A 7,302-nucleotide genomic window follows, 5' to 3' on the forward strand; every position below is an offset into this window, starting at 1 on the left:
ATTCTGGACTTCAAGCTGTATTACAAAGCTGTCATCATCAAAACAGTATGCTACTGGCATAAAACCAGACACATAGATCAATGGAACAGAATAGAAAACACAGAAATGGACTCACAACTATATGGTCAACTAATCTTTGACAAAGCAGGAAAGAATATCCAACGGAAAAAAGACATTCTCTTCCACAAATGGTGTTGGAAAAACTGGACAGCAATGTGCAGAAGAATGAAACTGGACCACTTTCTTACACCATACACAGAAATAAATTCTAAATGTGAGACAGGAAACTATCAAAATCCTAGAGAAGAACATAAGCAGCAACCTCTTGACCTCAATCATAGCAACTTCTACTAGACATGTCTCTGGAGACAAGGGAAACAAAAGCAAACATGAACTGGGACTTCACCAAGATAAAAGCTTCTACACATGGAAGGGTGCCTGAGTGGCTCACTCAGTTAAATGTCTGACTCTTGATTTTGGCTCAGGTCATGATGTCCTGGTTTGTGAGATTGAGCCCCATGTCAGTTCTGAGCTGACAGCATGGAGCCTGCTTGGGATTCTCTCTCCCTCTTTCTCTGCTCCTCCCGTACTGGTGCATTCATGCATGCACTCTCTCACTCATAAAATAAGTAAATAAACTTAAAAAACAAAAAACTTCTGCACAGTGAAGGAAACAGCTAAACTAAAAGCCAGCCTATGGAATGGGAGAAGATATTTGCAAATAACATATCAGATAAAGGGTTAGTATCCAAAATGTATAAAGAATTTACCAAATTCAGAGGAGGGGCCAACGTGGTGGAGAAGTAGGGGGATCTGAACTTGCCTCTTCTCTCAAAGAAGCGTTGAAACAAAAGGACTTTGAATCCCAAGAATCCAGGAGGAAAAGAGACAGTTGTGCTTCCAGGGACCCACCAGGACAACCTGATGGGCCATCGGTGCAAGATTGTGAACTGGGAGAGATAAAACGAACAGACAAGAGGGGTCTGCTTCTGTGGAGAGACAAAGGGAAGAGACAGAGTAGCTGGGGAAGCATGGGACTGTATCTGGACAAGAGAAAAACCTCGGACAGGGACAGAGAAAGATCCAATCTCTGTGGGGCTTTCTTGGGACTGGGGCTGGCTGCCCAGATCACACAACTGGGGAGGACGGGAGCCAGCCCCAGGCTCAATGGCTAGGTCAGGGGCACAGTCCACAGTAGGAGAAAGCAATCCCCTCCCTGGAGTGCTGCAGGTCTTGTCCTGGGACCACATATCGGGCCCCACAGAACTGTGCCTCCTGAGTACCAGGGTGCAGCGAGCAAGAGTTTGAATCCCAGCCAAGTGCCAGGCACAGGAGTTGGCAGAGCAAGACAAACTGCCTCATTTGCACCTGCAGCACAGTGAGGACAGCTCAAACAGAGTGGTTTGGGACACCGGGTCTGTGGAGGAGAGACTGGGAAGGTCGCTATTTTTCTCCCCACCACCACCACCACCACCCAAATAGGGACTCAGGAATTGGACAGCCCACCCACAGGGGAGGCGGGACCTGCCTACACCAAACCACGCCCCTCCGAGCCTGGTAACTGAGTATCTACTGCAGTGGGACAGCCGCTGAGGAACCAGACGGCCCCTCTTCCAGACCTGCGCTGCTGCATTGCCTTGTTTAATTCTCAGAAATTCTTATTCTATAGATACATTCTTCCTTCCCTTTCTCCTTCTTATCTCTTCCCTCCTCTAGTCTGGTTACTCTGGTTGTTGGTTTGTTTAAACACACATAATTAATCCATTTTCTTGATACACGTTCCACACCTTCTTCTTTATTCTCCTTTCTCTCTCTCTGGATTAAGCCATATAGCTTCTCTGTCCAGACAATTTTATCTTCTTTTCTTTTTCCCCACCTCCTTCTTAATTTTCCTTTCTCTCTGTCTGGATTAAGCCATATAGTTTCTCTGTTTGGATAACTTGACTTTCTTCTTCTCTTTCCCTGCCTCCTTCTTTATTTTCCTTTCTCCCTGGATTAAGCCGTATAGTATCTATGGTCAGTTTTTATTCTTTCTTTTTCCCTGTCCCTGTCATTTCTCTCTTTGTATGGGATAAGGCCTCTTCCATCAACACTGCCACTACCCCATTGTTTACTTGTACCTAGTGTTTCTGGTTTTTTATTATTTATTTATTTTTATTATTATTATTATTATTTTTTTTTTTTTTTTGGTTTGTGTGTTTGCATGTTTTTGTTTTCTGTTTGGTTTTTGTTTGTCTGTTGTTTTCCTTTCCAGGGCTACTTCAATGAAAAATCAAAGCACACCTGGTGGAGGGTCCAAAACATCACTATGAGTAGGGGAATAAAGTAACCAAAGTCACAACAACAGAGAGCAACTAACACTCCAAAAAACAACTCCTGAAGGGCCAGCCCCTGGACAGTGTGTGACCCCTCTTTTTTTTTTTTAACGTTTAATTTATTTTTGAGACAGGGAGAGACAGAGCATGAACAGGGGAGGATCAGAGAGAGGGAGACACAGAATCTGAAACAGGCTCCAGGCTCTGAGCTGTCAGCACAGAGCCCGACACGGAGCTTGAACTCACAGACTGCGAGATCATGACCTGAGCCAAAGTCGGCCGCTTAACCAGCTGAGCCACCCAGGCGCCCCTTGACCCCTCTTTAATATAGTAGTGCTCACAGGTGCAGGGCACATAACAAGCTTTTAAAACACATAAGGGACAGGGTGCCTGGGTGGCTCAGTCAGTTAAGCATCTGACTTCAGCACAGGTAATGATCTCGCCACTCATGAGTTCAAACCCCGCATCAGGCTCTGTGCTGACAGCTCAGAGCCTGTAACCTGCTTCAGATTATGTGTCTCCCTCTCTCTCTGCCCCTCTCCTGCTCACACACTCTTTCTCTCAAAAATAAACATTTAAAAAATATTTAAAAGATAAATAAATAAATAAATAAATAAATAAATAAATAAATCACATAAGGGACCAAAAACTAGCCAAAATGATAAAATGGAAGAATTCTCCTCAAAAGAAATTCCAGGAAGAAATGACAGCTAAGGAATTGATCAAAACAGATATAAACAATATAACTGAACAAGAATTTAGAATAGTAGTCACAAGATTAATCACTGGGCTTGAAAAAAGCATAGAAGACAGCACAGAATCTATTGCTACAGAGATCAAGGGACTAAGAAATCATCATGATGAATTTAAAAATGCAAGAAATGAGGTGCAAAATAAAATAGAGGCGGTCATAGTGAGGATTGAAGAGGCAGAGGGGAGAATAGGTGAATTAGAAGGTAAAATTATGGAAAAAGAGGAAGCTGAGAAAAAGAGAGATTAAAAAATTCTGGATCACAAGAGGAGAATTAGAGAACTAAGTGAGTCAATGAAACAGAACAATATCTGTATCACAGGAGTTCCAGAAGAAGAAGAGAGAGAAAGATGCGGAAGGTGTACTTGAACAAGTCATAGCTGAGAACTTCCCCAATCTGGGGAAAGAAACAAACATTGAAACCCAGGAGGCACAGAGAACTCCCTTCACACATAACTTGAATCGATCTTCTACACAACATCTCATAGTGAAACTGGCAAAATACAAAGATAAAGAGAGAATTCTGAAAGCAGCTAGGGATAAATGGGTCTTAACCTACAAGGGTAGATGCATAAAGGTAGCAGCAGACCTATCTACTGAAACTTGGCCGGTCAGAAAGGAATGGCAGGAAATTTTCAATGTGATGAACAGGAAAAATATGCAGCCAAGAATTCTTTATCCAGCAAGTCTGTCATTCAGAATAGAAGGACAAATAAAGGTTTTCACAAACAAAAACTGAAGGAATTCATCACCAATAAACCAACCCTACAAGATATCCTAAGGGGGATTCTGTGAGTGAAATGTTGCAAGGACCACACTGGACAAAAGACATCACTACAAGCATGAAACCAACAGATAACAAAATGACTCTAAACCCATATCTTTCAATAATAACACTGAATGTAAATGGACTAAATGCTCCAATCAAAAGACACAGAGTATCAGAATGGATAAAAAAACAAGACCCATCTATTTGCTCTCTACAAGAGACCCGTTTTAGACCTGAGGACACCTTCAGATTGAAAGTGAGGAGATGGAGAACTATCTATCATGCTACTGGAAGTCAAAAGAAAGCTGGAGTAGCCATACATCTATCAGACAAACTAGATTTTAAACTAAAGGCTGTAACATGAGATGAAGAAGGGCATTATATAATAGTTACAGGGCAATTCCATCAAGAAGAGCTAACAATTATAAATGTCTATGCACCAAATTCAGTAGCACCCAAATATATAAAACAATTAATCACAAAGATAAACAATCTTATTGGTAAGAATGTGGTAATTGCAGGGGACTTTAATACTCCACTGACAACAATGGATAGATCATCTAGACAGAAAATCAATAAAGAAACAATGGCCCTGAATGATACACTGGACCAGATGGACTTGACAGATATATTTAGAACTTTTCATCCTAAAACAGCAGAATATACTTTCTTCTTGAGTGCACATGGAACATTCTCCAAGATAGATCACATACTGGGTCACAAAACAGCCCTCAGTAAATATAAAAGAATTGAGATCATAACATGCACACTTTCAGATCACAATGCTATGAAACTTGAAATCAACCACAGGAAAAAGTCTGGAAAACCTCCAAATGCATGGAGGTTAAAGAACATCCTACTAAAGAAGGAATGGGTCAACCAGGCAATTAAAGAGAAATTTAAAAATATATGGGAACAAATGAATATGAAAACACAACAATCCAAACCCTTTCCGGTGCAGGAAAGGCAGCCCTAACAGGAAAATACATTGCAATTTAGGCCTATCTCAAAAAACAAGAAAAATTCCAAACACAAAATCTAACAGCACAGCTGAAGGAACTAGGAACAGATCAGCAAAGAAGCCCCAAACCCAACAGAGGAAGAGAAATAATAAAGACCAGAGCAGAAATCAACAATATAGAATAATAATTAAAAAAACAACAACAAGTAGAACATATCAATAAAACCAAGAGTTTGCTTTTTGAAAAAATAAACAAAATTGATAAACCTCTAGCCAGGCTTTTCAAAAAGAAAAGAGAAAGGACCCAAATAGATAAAATCATGAATGAAAATGGATTTATTACAACCAATCCCTCAGAAATACAAGCAATTTTCAGAGAATACTATGAAAAATTATATGCCAACAAACTGGACAACCTGGAAGAAATGGACAAATTCCTAAATGCTCACACACTGCCAAAACTCAAACAGGAAGAAATAGAAAATTTGAACAGACCCATAAGTAGTAAAAAAATTGAACCAGTTATCAAAAATCTCCCAACAAGTAAGAGTCCTGGACCAGATGGCTTCCCTGGGGAATTCTACCAGACATTTAAAGCAGAGTTAATACCTATCCTTCTCAAGCTCTTCCAAAAAATAGAAATGGAAGGAAAACTTCTGGACTCATTCTATGAAGTCAGCATTACTTTGATTTCCAAACCAGACAGAGATCCCACAAAAAAAAAAAAAAAAAAAAGGAGAACTACAGACCAGAAACCTGATGAACACGGATGCAAAAATTCTCAACAAGATACTAGCAAATTGAATTCAACAGCTTATAAAAAGAATTATTCCCCATGATCAAGTGGGATTCATTTCTGGGCTTCAGGGCTGGTTCAATATTTGCAAATCAATCAATGTGATACATCACATTAATAAAAGAAAGGATAAGAACCATATGATCCTGTCAATAGATGCAGAAAAAAACATTTAACAAAATACAGCATACTTTCTTTAAAAAATCCTCAAGAAAGTTGGGATAGAAGTAACATACCTGAACATCATAAAAGTCACATATGAAAAGCCCACAGCTAATATCATCCTCAGTGGGGAAAAATTGAGAGCTTTCCCCCTGAGATCAGGAACATGACAGGGATGTCCACTCTCACTGCTGTTGTTTAACATAGTGTTGGAAGTCCTGGCTTCAGCAATCAGACAACAAAATGAAATAAAAGACATCCAAATTGGCAAAGAAGAAGTCAAACTTTCACTTTTTGCAGACGACATGATACTCTACATGGAAAACCCAAAAGACTCCACCAAAAGACTGTTAGAACTGATGTGTGAATTCAGCAAAGTTGCAGAGTACAAAATCAATGTACAGAAATCGATTGCATTTTTATACACCAATAATGAAGCAACAGAGAGAAATAAAGAAACTGATCCCATTTACAACTGCACAAAGAACCACAAAATACCTAGGAATAAACCTAACCAAAGATGTAAAAGATCTATATGCTGAAAACTATAGAAAACTTATGAAGGAAGTAGAAGTACAAAGAAATGGAAAAACATTCCATGCTCATGTATTGAAAGAATAAATATTGTTAAAATGTCAATATTACCCAAAGCAATCCACATATTCAATGCAATCCCAATCAAAATTGCACCAGCATTCTTCTCAAAGCTAGAACAAGCAATCCTAATATTTGTATGGAACCACAAAAGACCCCAAATAACCTCAACTACAAAGCTGGAATCATCAAGACAGTATGGTATTGGCACAAAAACAGAAACACAGACCAACAGAATAGAACAGAGAACTCAGAATTGGACCCACAAATGTATGGCCAACTAATCTTTGACAAAGTAGGAAAGAACATCCAATGGAGAAAAGACAGTCTCTTTAGCAAACGGTGCTGGGAAAACTGGACAGCAACATGTAGAAGAATGAAACCAGACGATTTTCTTACACCATACACAAAAATAAACTCAAAATGTATGAAAGACCTAAATGTGAGACAGGAAACCCTCAAAACCCTAGAGGAGACATTAGGCAACAACCTCTTTGACCTCAGCTGCAGCAATTTCTTACTCGACACATCTCCAAAGGCAAAGGAATTAAAAGCAAAAATGAACTCCTGAGACCTCATCAAGATAAAAACCTTCTACACTGGAAAGGAAACAATCAACAAAACTAAAAGGCAACCAACGGAATGGGAAAAGATAATTGCAAATGACATATCGGTTAATGGGACAGTATCCAAAATCTTTGAAGAACTCACCAAATTCCATAACTGAAAAACATAAAATCCAGTGAAGAAATGGGCAGAAGACATGAATAGACACGTTTCCAAAGATCTAGATTGGCAACAGACACATGAAACGATGCTCAACGTCACTCCTCATCAGGGAAATACAAATCAAAGCCACACTGAGATGCAACCTCACACCAGTCAGAGTGGCTAAAATGAACAAATCAGTAAACTATACATGCTGGTGAAGATGTGGAGAAACGGGAACCCTCT

The 7,302-nt window shown here is 39.6% G+C and overlaps 1 long non-coding RNA gene across 1 annotated transcript; it reads right to left on the reverse strand.

Moving 5' to 3' along the window:
* Window positions 1-274: 274 nt before the first annotated feature.
* On the reverse strand, window positions 275-6,984 carry LOC121035809 (uncharacterized). Its single transcript, XR_005793081.1, has 3 exons — window positions 6,947-6,984; window positions 2,115-2,120; window positions 275-420 (listed from the first exon to the last, which is right to left on the reverse strand). It is a non-coding gene; the product is annotated as an uncharacterized LOC121035809 (long non-coding RNA).
* Between the last annotated feature and the right edge of the window lie 318 nt (window positions 6,985-7,302).

This window comes from Herpailurus yagouaroundi, unplaced genomic scaffold (genome assembly GCF_014898765.1).
Source record: "Herpailurus yagouaroundi ecotype Mexico unplaced genomic scaffold, PumYag 162, whole genome shotgun sequence".
Classification (NCBI taxonomy): domain Eukaryota; kingdom Metazoa; phylum Chordata; class Mammalia; order Carnivora; family Felidae; genus Herpailurus; species Herpailurus yagouaroundi.